The 17,795-nt window shown below is 49.1% G+C and overlaps 1 protein-coding gene across 5 annotated transcripts in view; it reads right to left on the minus strand.

The window, feature by feature from the left end:
- TBC1D1 (TBC1 domain family member 1) overlaps positions 1–17,795 on the minus strand; it is a 187,713-nt gene that overhangs the window by 37,853 nt on the left and 132,065 nt on the right. The gene's annotated exons all lie outside the window — the stretch shown is intronic.

A 17,795-nucleotide genomic window follows, 5' to 3' on the forward strand; every position in this document is an offset into this window, starting at 1 on the left:
ATGACTGGCACAGGTCCGCGTGGTGTCACTCTCTCCCTTCCACTCCATCCCACCACAGTGGGTGTGAAATAATGTCTTACAGGGTCTATAAACTGGCCTTGACGGAGAGTCTGGTTAGCAGCTAAGAAAGAACAGTTTTTTTTTTTTACTACTGAAAGGAATAGCATGATCTTGAGTCTTAACAGACTGATAAAATTCAGGTTTTTTTCTTTCTTTGCAGGCAGAAAAATGGGGCCTCGGAAGCAGGACATGCTGGAGCAAAGACCCCAGGGTCTACAGCTCAGAGACATCCCTCCCTCTGTCACCAACATGAAAACTGACCTGTCCTGCTGTTGTGGCATCTTCTGTATTTGATGTTCTTTAGCTTTAAGCCGGGTCCCGGGTTTGGGCTTCAGAGTGGACTGTATCATGGGGTCTACCTTTCCTCCTAGTGCAGGACAACAGGTCTGAGCCCACCACTGGCAGCAGCCCTAGGACGGCACTCTCGATCCCACCCACTCCAGCACGCCCGGCCCCCAGTCCACAGTCTGTGATGCTCGAGCCGGGCTGACAAGCCCAGTGTCCAACTGAAACTGCTCCAGGGTGATGCCACATCTGTCCCCGAGAGGGTGGAGGGAGAAAGGCCAACCCCTCCTCAGACTTCAGGATGTGATGTACTCACAGGCTTCTTACGTAAAATCAGACAAAACATAGGAAGCACAAAAAAGTGACAGGGATTTTGGAAAGAATTGAGTCCTGACACAGCTTTTGCCGCATGACATTCATGAATCAGATGGGTCTATTTAGTGCAAATCGGTCCATACTAATCGTGTTTACTAGACTTGGGACAGGAAGGGATCTTTCTATCCTGAGAAAGGTGCAACCCCCAAAATACTAATGCCTGTGACACAAAACAGCATTGCATTCACACAAGACAGAAAACCCAAAATGCTCTGGGACGCTTAACGGACTCTTCCCACAGGTCCAGCTTTCAGCCAGAAGAGGAAATCAGAACCTTGGACTGAGCTCCATCCACGCTCTCCTGCCTTCACCTCGCTCAGCACACCTCCTACACCACTCTGTGGACCACTGGGCAGTCAGGGCATATGATAACACACAAGGAATCCATGTCACAGGCTGGGATTGCATTCCATATGCAAATGCTGGTCCTGTGTCATCAAGGACTCTACATACTCTGATAGGATGGGAAAGACCACCACAGATAAGAGAGGTCTTAAAGACAGAGTGAGTGGCAGCTACGGGGAGGGAAGGGAAAGCACCGAGGCAGGAGTGAACAAGAGTCAAATGGCACCTGCTCGTGAGTGGCTGGTGCACATGGGCACAGAGAGCACGGTGGTGACTTCCATGGAGAGGTGGTCAGGGCAGGAGAGATTCCCCGACTGGCTTTCCTGTACCCTGCAAAGGGAGTATTTTAACAGATCACAGAAAAAAAAAATGTTACCTATCCTTAGGGCGTTTTAGTACTACAATTTCCACAGATTTTTCCCTCTGGTCTCTTTCAGACATGTAAATGAGACGCCCGCCCTGTCTTTCGGGCTTTTAGCAGCTGTGCTCACCCACTCTTCTAAAACCTCAGTACTGGTGCAAAGACCCTGTGGGGCTGGGCTCCAAGGACAGGGGGCTCAGGACCCCCGTCTCATATGAAGAGGTCATGGTGGACTGGACATTTGGGACTTTTCTCTCCTGGTAGAAGGGCAGGGGAAGCTACTCAACCAGAAAGAATCAAAGTCACGCAGGGTCAAGTCACAAGCTTCAAGTCCTAGGGAAAAACCAGCAAGACACTAGGTGGCAGCAGCAGCTGGGAAGGGGGAAATACCCGGCATAGCAGGCATGGCAGGCAGGTGTTTAAAGGGATCTGGTGAGTAGGCAACGAGGAGCAGGCCAGAAACACAGGAGTGACCAGGAGAGAAAACTGGAGAAAGAGGCAGCAGAGGTCAGCAGCCAAGGCCCGCTCGCGGCCGTCAGGACAAGCAAGGGAACACGGTGCGACAAGCCTGCGATGAGCAGAACCCTGTGCCTCGGTGGCTCACAAAGCAGCAACAGCAAACTGCTGCAGGTCTTCACTCTGCTGCCCTCCTGCCTGCCTCGCCTGTCTGACCCCACCGCTGAGCCCCATCACACAATGCCAATTCAAACATGCCAGGAGAACGGACTCACGGCAGGAAGCCCAGGATGTGACCCTTACGGATGACTTTTGTGCTCTGTTGGGGAGAGGGGGGTGGGAAAGTCCACACAATTAGACCCAGAGCTGAAAACAGTGAACCCCATTCTTCCTCCCACTCAGCACCCTGTTGCCTGAGTTCTATGGAAACATGACCTCGCCACCTGGAAACCCCCAGCTCATGGCCCACCTCATCATGGCCCACATTGTGCAGAAAAGCTGGAGATGCTGCACTCACTTTAGTGGTGTCTGTTAGGCGGCTGTTAACATGGGGTTCAGCTCTGTTCAGTGTTATGTTTGGGGTTCTCATCTGAGAATGGAAATAGACTGACCACATGACCACCGAGGTGGCTTCCATGCCTTAAAGTCTGCACACGCTGATCTCCATGGCAAACTCCAATGGACTTCAAGCACTTGATTGACAAACTCAAGAGCAAAAGTCAAGGTCAGACATACTTGACAACTAATGTTGTGGTAACCAGGTTGTTAAATATTATCACCACTGTTTCTCTGCCCCAAGAAACACAAGAAGTAGCATTTCTCTAACCTGGCCCAGTGCTGGACACTGTGGCTATCTAGGGAGTAAACCAGTAGATGAAGTATGTGTGCTTTCTCTTTCTCTCTCCCTCCCTCCCTCCCTCCCTCTCTCTGACTTGCAGGTAAGGATAAATCTTTTTCTTTCAAAATAGCAGCATTTCCTTCGTAACTATAACTCAGGATGGCAAACTCCAGCACACAGAGCTTCCACATGGATATGACAAGTGAGCACTGCTGCATGTGACCAAATCCTCCCGTACAGGATAAAACAGAGGCAGAGAGGAGAAATTGGCCACTCTGGTAAAATAGATGAAGACTTATAAAATAGTTAGATGAAGACTTACTTCCCAAAGTGTGTGGAAAAATAGAAATAGGACATTCAGGGGCAGACATAGTGGCTCAACAGGCTAATTTTTCACCTGCAAGCACCAGCACCTTGTATGAGTGTCCCAACTGCTCCACTTTCCATCCAGCTCCCCGCTTATAGCCTTGTAATGTAGCAGAGCATGGCCCAAAGGTTTGGGACCCTGCATCATGTAGGAAACCTGGAAAAGCTCCCGGCTCTTGATTCCTGGCTTCGGGTTGGCTCAGTTCTAGCTGTTGAGCTCATTTGGGGAGTGAACCAGCAGATGGAAGATATTTCTTTCTCTTTTGCTCTTTCTCTCTCTGTAAATCTGCCTTTCAAATAAAAAAATCAATCAATAAAAGAGATAAGTTCATTTTGGTACAAATGACTGAAATCTATGCACAGGTTTTTCTTTAATGTGCATTTTTGAGGACCTTTTTGTAGACATTAAGAACAGATTTCTAAAAAAATTTTTTTTTGCACTAAAATAACCTGTTTTCCAATTTGTTTTCCACAAACTATCAAGTGCCCTCATATTCCACACTCAGAAGGAAGCATCTTTTTTTTTTTACATCCAGGCTCAGCGCAGCACAGCACAGCACAGCACAGAAGTGCCCCAGACCCAGCCTAAACGTGGCACCTACAACTCCCTGAGGACCGGCTGAGAACCCGGCCAGCCAGGGTCACTATGCCTGAGGCCGGGTTTTACCATGCTGCCAGCCATTCTGTAGACCATGACCTTTTGTTGGGATAGTTTAAAGGAGCTAAATGTGCGTGATAATTTTCTTTACTATTACCCCCGGCGTTCTATCACTCCCCACCAAGACTGCTTTGAAAAGAATCCCACAGCTGCAGGTGATCTCCAGCCCTTAGTTCTGAGCCCTGGCTGCTCAGCAAGGCACCTGCCTACATTTCCTCTAGCTACAGACACTCCACAAACTTCCACCCAGCAGGCCCAGGCATTCTTGGCAACAAGACTGTCCAGGCAAAATGGTCTCTGCTTATCCTAGAGCTTCCTGTGGTTGTCCTGAGTGCCCGCCGATCTGCATGATGAAGGCAGCCAGGGTGCAATGGCCACTCTTTGGGAGGAGATGGAGCAAGCAGCCACTGTTACTTCCTTCTAAACCCTAGTAGCAGAAGACTGCCTGCTCTCTTTTTATGGAACAATAGCTCCCATTCACTGACTGCATCTTCATTAGTGGCCCCACTCTTTTATGTCCTGGCACAGAGGAGCACTGCTCCTGGTAAAACAGGGGCCAGGAGGAATGCCCAAGGCCAGGCCGCTTCAAAAATTCTTATGTAGCAATAAGAACAAACAAACAAAAAACAGATTAGAAACTGGACAGAAGCTCTGGAGGCCATTTATCCAAATATTATGGCATGAAATTACCATCAAGGATATAAAAAGACACTAATCAACAGGGAAATGTACATCAATACCACAGCAAGCGGTGGTTAGGAGAGTTAATCTTGATTTTTAAAAAATGAAAATCAGGAACAGACACTGGCATTATAGTTAAAATTCAATGACAATACCCACGTCCCATTGTCAGAGCACCTAGGCTCACACTGGCCTCTGCTCTGAATTCCAGCTTCCCTCCAAAGTGCCCATGAAGGCAGCAGGTGTAGCCTGAGTACTTGGGTCCTTCCCACTCACATGGGAGATTCAGATTGAGTCCTGTCTTCTGGCTTCCACCTAGCCCAACCCCAGCTATCGTGGCCCCTTGGGGAGTGCAGTAGCAAGTAGAAGACCCCTTGTTCAACTAAACAAAAGAAATGATTAAAGATTTAAAGAAACACAAAAACAGCATTGAAAGGGCTATTGATCTTATATTTTCATTAGGGTTGCCTTATATCAGAGAGAATATATGGTATTTGTTCTTTTGTGATTGACTTATTTCACTGAACATAATGGTCTCTAGTTGGGACCATCTGGTTGCAAATAGTAGAATTTCATTCTTTTTTATGGCTGAATAATTTCCCATGGAGTAGATGTACCACAGTTTCTTTACCCACTCCTTTTTGGATGGGCATCTGGTCTGTTTCCGTATCTTTGCTATTGTATATTGTGCTTCTGTAAATACAGGATTACAGATCCTTTTCTCATATTAAGGAACATAGCAAGTAACAAGTGGTGATGGTGGAGAAACTAAGACTCTTGGAGCACCGCTGCCAGGAACACACAGTTGCTTATCAGGTAAAGCACACAGTATAGTAGGGCCATGTGACACAGTTTTCCTATTTCTGGATCCCTGAGAAGTCTCTGGCAAGTCTATAGAAAGTGTGTACTATGAAAATACTGTGCATGAATCTCAAAAACTGTTTTGAACCAAAATGAAAGCAATGTTTAGGTTCTATTTTCTATGAACCTTTTAAGGTACCTCCCTCCATAGAGCCAAACAAATGAAAACAGGGTGCTGAAGAGCTCCATGGACTACACCCACATTCACAGAAGCACTGTTCCAACAGCCAAAAAGTAGAAGCACCCTAGTGTGCCTGGATGCATAGACAACAGGTGCATAAACAAGAGGTGGTATACACATACACAGAAGAACAGCATCAACCTTTTAAAAGAAAGTTACGTGTTATGTTACAGTACAGATTAACCTGTAGGGAATTATGTCAAATGAGATAAGCCAGAAACAAATGGCATCTATATGATTTTGCTTACAATAAGGAATATAAAATGCTCAAATGCATAGCAAAAGAGTGGTTGTCAGGGGCTGAGTTAGGGGGAATGGGGAGTTGTTTAATGGCAGCAGAGTTCCAGTTTCATAAGATGAAAAAGCTTTATGGATCTATCGCACACTAACCTGAATATATGCTATGGTCTTGGACCGTACATGCACTTACCAAAAATGGCTAAGCTGGTGACTTTCTGTTACGTGTCACTCAACTAATTTCTAGCACCAGAGTTTGGTGCAGCATGTATGATATTGGTTTGGCTTTGCCTACATTCCATACTGGATTGTCTGGGTTTGAGTCCAAGCTCTGCTTCTGATTCCGGCTTCCTGTTCCTGTGCACTTGGGGAGGCTGTGATGTATGTTTCAGTAGTTGGGTCCCTGCCCCCTTTGTGGGAGACCCAGAGTGAGTACCATGTTCTCAGCTTTGGCCTGGTCCAGCCTTGACTGTTGCAGAGATTTTAGAGTGGAAATCTGTATGTGTATCTCTTTCTATCTTTCAAATAACAAAAAAATTTTTAATAGTTTTTAAAAGTCCTACACTCTTGGCCAGGCCACTATACAGTGACTCTTTGGCAGATCAGGGCCCTTTCCTCTTTGTGTGGCCAGAAATACCCACTAGGGTGGGCGTTACTACCAGCAGGTTCCCTTGCTTCATTTGTGACACGCTGGAATGAGGCACTGGAACAACACTTGTGAAGCCCACAAGTCCCAAGCCTGTCTCCCTGCCACATGGACGGGCATCTCTTTAGGCTCCTGTGGCTTCCTGAACGCTTGCACGCTGCCCCCAGGCAGGCAACCCCCAGCTCTAGCGCACTGTGCACCACTGCCCCTCGTGGAGTGAGACAGTGACTGCTGATCCCATCTTATCATGGAGGAGCAGGGCGGCAGGCCAAGGCCCTGGTGGCCAGAAGCAGCCATGGTGTCCAGCAAGCAGGTCCACCCAAACCCAGGGCCCCCAACCAAGCCAATCTGTGGGGGAACAACCACAAACACAATGCAAACCCGGGCTCCTGAGAGTATTACGGTGCTTGAGCCTCAGTCTTCTATCTGTGAAACGGAGTTAGAATCCTTCCTGTTTCACACCATCAACATCAAGTGGAACTGGCTGAGACTGGGCCACCAAATCAGGGCACAATGACACAAGTTATGTAGTGAGTAAAAGAACTTCCTGTTGCACCGTCCTTCTAAGAGTTCACCGTTTGGGATCAAGCCACGCATATACCCATGCTATAGATCGCAGAGACAGAGCTAAATATTTCAGCAAGAATCAAGTAGCAATAATGAAACCGTCTCTGATCCACAGTGGGTGAGCCTGTCACAGGTCACAGCCACAAGAGTGGGCAAGCTTGAAGGATGGATGTGTAGGTGGCCGTGCCTGGGGCTGGAGACACACCAACCTGGAGTGACCAGAGGACAAAGACCTGCACTGAGAGGTATCGTGGGGGTGGTGACCACACTACTAAAAATCAACACCATGATGTACAAATGCTGTTTTGCTGTCATTCTTTAAAAAGAATACACTGAGCTACCAGGAGCTTCCAAATGACTTCCACACAATTAGAAACTTTAACAAACCATGTTAAGCTAGAAATAGAATACACCGATTTGGAGTAAGCTATCCAGTTTTAGGGACACGGGCAGAGTAAGCAGAGAAAATGGGCTGAGGCGTCCTTCTGAACTATCAGATCAAGGACATAAGGCACCTGGGTTTTCCCTCTGCTTTAAAAATCAATTCTCAAGCTATTATGTGAAAACACAGAACACTGAGTCTGCATTCCTGCTGCCACAAGGGAAGGGGTATCTCAGTATGCAAATGCAGCAGGGTGCTCTGGCACACTCGGGCCCCCTCTCTGGGGAACGGCAGGGCAGGGAGTGCACATGGCGGGCACAGCCAGCCAGGTCTTGCCTACCATCAGAAGGTCACCACATTGACCAAGCCGGGACAGAAGAAAAGGGGAAGACATCACCCATCACCACTCCTGCTCGCAACTGCCACGGGGAATCAGTATGCCTCCTTCACAACTCTGAGCACACGCTGCTGCTTTGTTCACATGACACAGTCTGCACAGGTACAGCATATGCTTTACTCATTAAAATCCCCGCATTTGGAGCACAGTGTAGAACAACACATCTGTTTCTACAACAGAAATTGAGCGCCACATTGGAACCCTGGAGTGGGTCCTGACAAGCTAGTGCTGCTGTCCTTGCTAGGGAACACCTGAGCTTTGGGAATGCACCCAGAGGCTCTCTGCGAACATTAGCAACTTGGAAGATACAGGGGAACAAAACGGCACCTCATGTTGCTAATACTGGAGCTATCTGTGTATGTGTGTCTATATATTTTCAACATTTATTTACATATGTATCTAACAGGCAATGGCCAGGTATGAGCCAGGCTGATGTCAGGAGCCAGGAACTCTATGCACATGGGACCATACTCCACCACTCTCAGGGGCATTAGCAGGGAGCTAGAGAGGAAGCAGAGCGTCCAAGACCTAAACTGGTGCTCTGACACCTGATGCTGGAAGCTACAGTGGAGCCTGATCCCAGGAAAATATTTTTATCAAATTTTGTTCCTAGCAGAGTACTCTCATAGCATATTGGCTAGCGTCTATGGAAATCCTTCTGATAAAAATGAATTTAGGGGGCCAGTGTGGTGGATCAACAGCTTAATTCTCTGCTTGCAGTGCTGGCAGCATATGGCCGTGGGTTCTAGTCCTGGCTGCTCCACTTCCAATCCAGCTCCTTGCTTATGGCCTCAGCAGCAAAGGATGGCTGAAGTCCTTGAGTCCTCGCAGCCCTGTGTGAGACCTGGAAGAAGCTCCTGGCCAACTCAGCTTTAACCATTTGGAAAGTGAACCAGTGGATGGAAGATCTCTCTCTCTCTCTCTCTCTCTCTCTCTCTCTCTCTCTCTCTCTCTCTCTCTCCTCTTCTACTAGTACATCTGCCTTTCAAAATTAAAATTAAAAAAAACTTAAAAAAATGAATTTAGACCACTTACCCAAACACAGTTTTATTTACTTTTAGATGCCGTGAACTGCTACGAAGTCAGTGGCTTCCAGTTACTTTCATTTTATTGGTCTGGTTCTGCATTTGGTCCACAAGAGATCTAACTACCCAAGACCAAGATGGTCTGAAGCTACATCCTCCCCCAACAGCCAGGCGAGGCCAAAGGCCTTGATACAGCCCCACTGCTGCCAAGTGGTGCCAAGCCTCCCTTACCTCGCTCTGACTGCACAACAAGGAACTGGGCAGTTCTCCCTCTCAAATATGGAGAAAAAATGCAAACCAGCCGTCAGGAACTTGGTTGCTTGTCAAGCAAAGAGGTGAGACACGGGAAGGAGCTGGCATGGCTGGCATGGTGACAAGCAAGCTGGGAGAGCTGGTATGCATGACAGAGGAGCCACCAGAAGAAGAACAAACATCAACAGGGACCCAAAGAGACAGCTGGAGAGATGTCCTTGGTTTCTGGCTGCTACTTTCATTTTGATTCATTTATTCATTCATTACTACTAATTCAAAAGATGGGCGGATGGGGTGGGGAGATATTTCTACCCTCTGGCTCACTTCACTACATGTCCATGATAGCCTCACGGCTGGGCCAAGCCAGAAGCCATGAATTCTATTCAAGGTCTCCCACTTGAGTGGCAGGGACTCAGTGCTTCATTGTCTCCCAAAGGCGTTAACAGGAAGCTGATCAGATGTGAAGGGAGAGGTGAGATTCCATCCCAAACACTGTGATTCGGGAAGCAGGTGTCCTGAGTGGTGGCTTAACTCACTGCACTTCCCCCCTTCAACTGGATGATCACAAAGCTCCTCTATGGAAGTCAGCCAGAGTCACCTTCTGTCGCCTGCAGCTGCGCATGGACTTAGACACGCTTCAGAACTCGCCTGTTTCCTGAGCACTGCCCTCCTTGCCACAGGCACCGGGAAGAGCCCAGAAGCTGGGAGCAGCTTTCTCCCTCAGGGAGCTGGAAACTGGCCTCATAAACACGGACAGAACCCAATCAGAGAAACAGAATAGTGATCATCAAGTCTGCTTTAATGGATTCCGGCACTTTCTGTCACTGACCACACGAACGGCAGTGGGGCCCTTAGCTATAAAATAAGGAATCTGGAAGTGACAATTTTCAAAGACTCAATCCCTTCTACGTATCCGGACACTATTTTGGTGAGTTGTGAGGTTTAATGGAGCTTCAGATTGACCGAAACCTTCAGGTAGGACACAGCACACACAGGCACCACCCCATAGCCACCTCTATGGCCCTGAGTGACACAGTCAGGAGAGGCAAGACCTCACAGAGTTCAGTACTTGCAACAGTATTCCCAGAACAACCATCTGGGATGAGAGAAGGTGCTAGAGCTGCCTTCTCCAAGCTGGTAGCCACTGAGCCCTTGAAATGAAGCTAGGCCAAGGAACTAAAATTATATCTCCATTCTAGCCATCAACAGTCCCACAGCAGCTGGTGGCTTACTGTCCTGGACAGTCCAGACAAGGCAGCCTAGATAAACAAGAACAAAATGGAAGAAGAACCTGAGTGGAGCAAACACAGACACTTACAAACATTGGGCTGGAGAAGCTGAGAGCGTCCAGGAGAAAAGGGGCCTCCGCGTGGCCTGGGGGCGGGGGGAGGACAAGCCCAGCAGCGATCAGAGCACATGGGCAGGGAGAGCTCTCTGGGAGTCTCTGCAAAGTCACAGCTGCCCCTCTTCTCTCCGTGCCAGCAGTGCCATGATCTCTCCAGATCCTGTTCAAGGTGCCAGTGTGTTCAGTCCTAAACCATCATCTCCCAGTCCCTCATCTCCAACTTTTGTTTTCCAGTGTAAGTTGCAGGTACCATGGGCCCAGGTAACAGGGCACTGACAGAAGCCTTCCCAGGACTTCTGGACCAGTTTGTGCTCTGGAGACACAGGGGCTACCTCTGCTACTTTGATGTTCCCTTCTCAGTTGTACTTGGAAGAGCTGGGTGGGTGGGCAGGTGGGCAGGCAGGCAGAGTTGGGTAAGCACGTCCAAGATGATGGAAGGCAAACACAGCAGGGGGCCTGACCCTCACCTGGGCCAGCTCAGCTGGACCACTGATCTTCACTCCAACTTCCTGCTCTGTGAGCATTAATCCTTCCCCTGGTGACATCAGTACATGGTTGGCCAGACACAATCTCTAAGTGGTGTCCATCTTAAGACCTAACCTGACCTGCTGGAAAGCCGCCACCCCAAAGCATGGCACCTTGTGTGAAAGGAAACTCAGCGACTTGGCTGTGTGCTAGGAAGACTTCCACGGCCCGTTGCATGCTGAGATGGACACCATGCATGACCGAGGCTGAAGTGCTCATGACGCTTGAAGAAAGACTTCCAGAAAGTGCTGCCAATAGAATTTTTCCCAAGGTGGATGACAAAGGACTCACAGGAAGGAACACCACACTGCCAGAGGGAAACCCCCACCGATGACCTGCAGCCTGATTCCTTGCCGAGGGAAGAACGCCCATTTCTCTGTACTTTCGTGACTCCCAAACACGAGCTTCCACAAAATAGGGTGGAACCAGGCAGGCAAATGAGCAGCCTTCCCTTAGAGCAGCCTGAGGACAATCCTACCACAACACAACATGCAGGAGCTGGGCCGAGATGCCAGTCAAGTTCTCCCCATCACAGCTGTCTGGGTGCAGCTGCCAAGCTCAAGCGCCTGCATGGGAAATGAACCTCCAAACTCCAAGCTTCGGAAGAAAATTGATTCTCCTCTCAAGTGTCAGATTCATAGCTTATTATTACAAATCATTTCCAGAATTCTATATAACTGCAATCACAGTGAATGATGTTACAAATCTTGTTAGTGTTCAGGTTGCAAATATTATCATTTATTTGAAAGAGAGGAAACACATTGACTTGAAGGGCAGGGTGTGGGGGGAGGGGAAGACCCATTTAGAAAGCAGCAAATGCATCCTTTGGTTTGTATCTCAAGGTTTTACAAAATCAGGAACTTCCTGAATGGGCCACCAGCCCACGCACACCACGTGGCTTTGCCAAAAAAGACAGGTGTCTTCATTTAAAGATACACCAACAAATTAGGAACATTCTAATTCTGCTAAAATTTTTTTTTTCAGATTAACAATCAATCATGTAGAAATAATGTGCTTCATTAGCAATAGGTAAGCTTTGATTCAAGAATACTTGTGACATAGGACATGTTTTTCTTTCACTCTCACAAAGCTCCATTCCTGGAGTTAAGTAAGAAACCTAGTCACGTCTCCTGAGAGCTTGCTCTTAAAACCACCCACGATTCAATGTTATTTTGATTAAGAGACTCAGTCTAGAATGAAATGGACTTAGGGGCTGACAGGGTGGAATAACAGGCTAATCCTCCTCCTACAGTGCCGGCATCCCATCCAGGCTGCTCCACTTCTAATCCAGCTCCCTGCTTATGACCATTTGGGGAGTAAAACAATGAACAGAAAATATCTCTGTCCTTCTCTGCAAATCCTGACTTTAAATAAATAAGTCTTTTGAAATTTTCAAGAAAAAGAATTAAAAGGAATTGATTTGAACCCTAGTCATGAAAACTAAGAGCGATGGGAGCTGTAAGCACACTGTTCAATCACTTTTTAGGGATTTATTTATTTATATTAGAAAGGTAGATTTACAGAGAGGAGGAGATACAGGAAGATCTTTTCTAAGCTGGCTCAGTCCCCAAATGGCCACAATGGCCAGCGATGAGCTGATCCAAAGCCAGGAACCAGGAGTTTCTTCCGGGTCTCTCACATGGGTGCAGGGTTCCAAGGCTTTGGGCCATCCTCGACTGCTTTACCCAGGCCACAAGCAGGGAGCTGGGTGGGAAGTGGAGCAGCTGGGATACAAACCAGCACTCATGAGATTCCGACACTTTTCAGTCTTTCCAGGTTCATCTACTAAGGCATGAGCGGAACACTCACAATGTAGGAACCCTCTTCTACCTGTGTACAAGGGCAAGCACTCAATGGTAGGTACACTATGATGGCCGAGATCAATGCTAGATTAGTTTCTTCCCAAAGAGCACATGCACAGAGGTGCAAACAGGCATCACTGGACGCACTCCAGTCTCTGATCCGTGGTGCATTTTCCTATCACTCACGCAGGACTGGTTGACCAGAGCCTGCAGCAGACGCACAGGCACTGAGGGACTTTCAGCCACTGTGACTTGGTGACTCCATCCAAGAGTGCCCATGTGCAGAACCAGACCCCAAGGGGTGAGCACCACCCCTCAGAGTTCCACACGTCCTCGAGGGGCTCCACTCAGTCTGAGAAGGGCTCACAGGGATGTAGCCCCCTGTGTATGCCACTAACCTGTGGCTGTCTGACTGCCTTGCAGGAGACAGGCAGAACTGATGGGTCCCAGGGACCCTCCTTGGAGACCCAGCTTCCCAAGCAACTGTGCGGGCAGCAGCACTAGGGTCCCTGGCACCCTCCTGTCATCCTGGAACAGAAGGAAAGTCAGACAAGGCTGTTGACGGGAGCTGGTGAGAGCAAACTTTTCCCTTCGTGTGGCCTAACCACTGCAGCAGGTCAGAATCCCAGGAAGAACCCCAGAGGTCACACACTGGAATGCACCCACCACTGCTTCTCAGACACATACATCAACAGCACTACTTGCCAACAGTGCAAGAAACCTCCTCAGTGTCCACTTGTAACCAACTGATGCCACAGCTAGATGGTAGGGCATTCACCCGCCACAAAGAGGAAGGCACTGATACATGTGACATGGCGACACAATGGCACTCGAGAATGCACTCAATGCCAGAGGCCGACACAAGAGGCCACACGCTGTCCGACTGCATCTCCTGGCGAATTCCAGCAGTGGCAAACTACCAGGGCAGAAGGTGGCTCAGTGGTCGACTGAGACTGGGGACAAGATGGACAGGGCCATGGGTGCCTTTCCAGGAGCACACACTATATCATAAAATGACTGGTGATGGCTGCACAGCCCTGTGAATATAGTTTTTAAAAACACTGAGTTGTATGTTAATGCTGAATCATGCATGAGTTATATCTCAGAAAAGTTATTTTTCAAACATGACAAGCCTTCTTGCCAAGGACTCTCTCCCTCTCTAGAGCCCACTGAACACTCCCACCCCCACAGGAGGCCCGGGGTGCCACATTTCAGGAACCCACTGAGGGTCCCACGGGGTCAGTACTGGAGGGCACGGTTGGGGTTCCCTGTAGTCTGCTCCTGCGGTACCTGCTGGCCTCATGCTGGCCCATCCCCAACTTGGGGAAAGGGGTGCCTCCTGTTTACATAGATCGACAGATGCCCTCCTGCTGAAAATGCTTTCCAATTCATTGCCATTCGCTTGCTTTAAAAATGCCCTGGCTTCCCAGGGCCTGCACAGGAAAGCTCAAAGGTGACAAATGAAGCTCTTCAGCTTGGGGCTTTATCCTTGGGCACCAGGCCGTGCACCGTGGAGTCAGAAGTGTCTTTGTGATTGTGTCAGCATCACCCAGCGCCCCGGTGGGAGGACAGAGAGTATAACCCAGGGTGCGGTGCTGGTGGTGACAGCTCTGCGTTCTCCACACCCCTCCACCTCAGCCCACACACACAGCGGAGGACTGGCCCATGTAGAAGCCAGTGACTGCTGATGCTCACTTGCTGATTGCTAACAGGCACAGAGAGGCAGCAAGCCAAGGTGAGCCACCGGCTTCCAAGCAGACAACACGGGAAGATAACGCAGCAAATAAAACTGGACGGTTTTCAGGCCTGTGAGATGGTGGGCACTCAGCCCCCTGGCTTGTAGCATTTTATCTTGAGCCTGATCTGTACCTGAAATATAAAAGCAAGGTTATCTAGAAAGTAAATCAAGGACAATTGTAAAAAAGTTACGAGACTCTGGCAATTGCGGTTAACTTTTGTCCTTCTTGTTTTGCCCATGCCTTAAAACCCTGTTGAAAAAGAAACATCTCAACTTCTGAAAGGAGTTCTCCACTCAAAAAGGCTGCAAATGAGTGGGGGAAATATAACAAGATCAGGAACAACAGCACAGGCAAGAAGGAAAAGTACCCTTTTCTGGAATTGGAGAAAAACCAGAGCCCTCAAAGACACAGAGAGCAACACTGCCACCAACTGGTGACGCTCACTCAAGTCACTCGGGGAGATCCACCAGTTTTAAGGTGGCAGCAACTGGAATTCCTAACAGGTACACAAAGACAAAAGTGATTCATGTCCAGGCTCCAGATGCACACCAGGGACACGTAAAGGACACCTGATCAAGTGACACAGACACATTAAGTGCGGTACAGAGCCCTGAACCAGGCCAACTTCAGCCCTAGTTTTTTTTCGATTTGTGTTTTTGTTTTTTTTTTTAAAACACCTGGTCCCTTTGCAAATGAAACTTCTCTGTCTGCAACCGATTCCCAGTTTGTTATTTCTATATTAAGCTGAGGAAAGAACCCTCCAAGCTTTTCTGATAACAGAAGAGTCTGGCTGCGGACAACACAGGGAAATCACACTCAAGCACGTTTCTGCGTTTCCACCATAGAAGCCAACGGTCACCAGCCAGACTCAGCACACACGCTTCAGTTTTGCCGTTACTGCTCACCCCAGATTTGTACCTGGTATCCAGTCTGCTAGATTTCACACCACTCTAAGTGAGGCATCTTGACACACCTTTCCCACTACGCAGAGACGTTTGAACTTGAGCTTCACTGCATGATGTTCTTGTACAACAGGGTTTCCAATCATTCTTATCTACACTAAAACAAGCTTGCTTTTTAAAAAATGAGACACGTAAAGTTGGACAGTGTCTGTTGCTGGTGCCATGCACAGTATAATCTGAAACGCTTTGATGAAAAGCATGGGATGAAAGTGGTTCCCTGGCTCACAGGGGGAAATGAAAGGATTTCCCTCCAGCCCACATTCCAAAGTTGGGAGGATCCTTTAAAACAAAGACTGCTCTTTTGAGTGACCCTTGGGGGGAACAAGCCATGGGGTTCCCATGTCCTCCCAGGCAGGTTCCCAGCAACTGCGGCAGGCCTGAGGCTGGGGCGGGCAGGAGCCCACAGGAGGCACCACTTCCCTGGCCAAACATGGCAGTCAGGGCCCATCACCAAATGACTTCTTACATCTGCTGCCCTGGGTTTTCATCACGACACTCCTTGTGCCACCCCATCTCTGCCTCTCCAGCTGGAGCAGCTCTAAAGATGTCAGTGCTGATGCCTCCATTTGTGGCTGCAGATGCTCATGGACCCCCACCCACCCCCACTTGCACCCCAGTGCGCCTGTGGAAGCCCAGACCACCTCCCAGAGAGAAAAGAGGCCTAGGCCAAGACTTGGGAGATAGGCAGTGACAGACACTGCTGCCTCCTTTGAGACCTCAGTGATCACAGGGGAACAGCCAACAGGGCGACTGGGGAGCCTGGGAGAAAGACAGCAGCTCAGGATCTATGAGGACCTGCGGGGTCTGGATCACCCCTTCACCAGATCTCTGTGGGACCCCAAGCCCAGGGAGGCCAGGAAACACTGCTCCAGGACCCCAAGCCCTCTGCTGCTCCCACTCCCTCCCTCCTAGGCTGCTGCAGGGGCGGGCATCAGGGAGAAGGGAGCCTGGCCAAAGCTAAGCTAGGCATCCAAATGCTTGCTTTCCTGCCAGGGCTGGTGCCTGACCAGCAAAGGAGCTCACACCCAGCGTGACAGGGGCCTTCCTCCGGAAGGGGCCCCACCACAGGAAGCACAGCAGGCCCCACACCCTGTGGCTCATGCGGGCATCTGTGGCTGCAGCCCAGGGCTCAGCACAGCTTTGAGAGCTCTGGGCTACGGGCTTATAAGCTCAGCTCCTGCCTGTGGCTATCACTGCTTAAGCTCCTCAGGCTTTCTCATCTCCATCTGCAAAACAAACATAAGGAAAATCCAGACTTTTGGAGCTGGTACTATGCTGTAACAGGCAAAGTGGCCACCTGGGACGCCAGCATCCTGTATGGGCATTGGTTTGTGTCCCAGCTACTCCACATCCATTCCAGCTCCCGGTGAATGGTCTGGGAAAAGCGGCCAAAAAGGGCCTCAGTGTCTGGGACCCTGCCATCCACATGGCAGACATGGGAAAAAAAAAAAAGAATCCTGGTTTTGGTTTGGGTCTGACCTGCCCACTGAGACCATTTGGAGGTGAACCAGCAGATGGATGCTTACTTTCTCCCCTGCATTCTAGCCAAGCAAATTTGACTTTCAAATAAATACATCTTTAAAAAAATCCCACCTTGCCTAAAGTGGAGAGGAATTAAGAATTCGTATAAAGCCTTTAGCAGACAACACGAAGGGCTGTGTGATGATGATTACACATGTAGGTCCTAATGTGTCCACTGCCTCCTCTCTCCTTCCCCCCCACAACACACAGAATAGCTGGACCAGCATCCAGAAACCCCAGCAGCGTCTCCTGACTGTACAGAGTACATAAAGGGCACACACCCACAGGAAGCAGGTGGCACACGGAGGGCGCTAAGGAATCACCGGTGAGCCAACACCAAACCACGGGCTTGACTTTCTTTAGGAACCTGTGAGCTGCAGGAGACTGAACATAGAGGAAAGAAGTACGGAAACAGAGGTGAGCATTATAGGAACAAAGTGTTGGCAGGACCAGGAAAGGAGAAATGCCTGAGGGGAGGACAATGTGAAACTGACAGGCAGGGAAAGGTGTCATGGAAAAGGAGCTAATGAGTGATGACGTGGAGGAGATGAGGGGTCAGCAATGGGGATTTGGGGGGTGGGGTCCAGGAAGAGCATTTCAGGCAGTGGGAAGAGCTCATGCAAAGGCCCTGCACCCCACTTGGGTCTAAGGACCCCTTCCTGCAGAACAGAGTGAAACGGACCACAGTTCAGGCTGTTGGGGTCTGAGGAATTCAAGATGGCCCAAACTGATTAACACCTGAGCATTATATACCATTTGAGAAAGCAGAGCTGCCACGATTCTCCAATGCAGACCTGACACAGGCCCAGTTTCGGTGGAAGAATCACGCCCCAAGGAACAAGGCATAGGCAGGGTCAAGGGCACATGAGCTATTGACTTAAGGCACGCTGAGACTGTGGGGACAACTGCAGCAGTGCGAGTGGCTGGG

This window comes from Ochotona princeps, chromosome 11, assembly GCF_030435755.1.
Source record: "Ochotona princeps isolate mOchPri1 chromosome 11, mOchPri1.hap1, whole genome shotgun sequence".
Taxonomy (NCBI): domain Eukaryota; kingdom Metazoa; phylum Chordata; class Mammalia; order Lagomorpha; family Ochotonidae; genus Ochotona; species Ochotona princeps.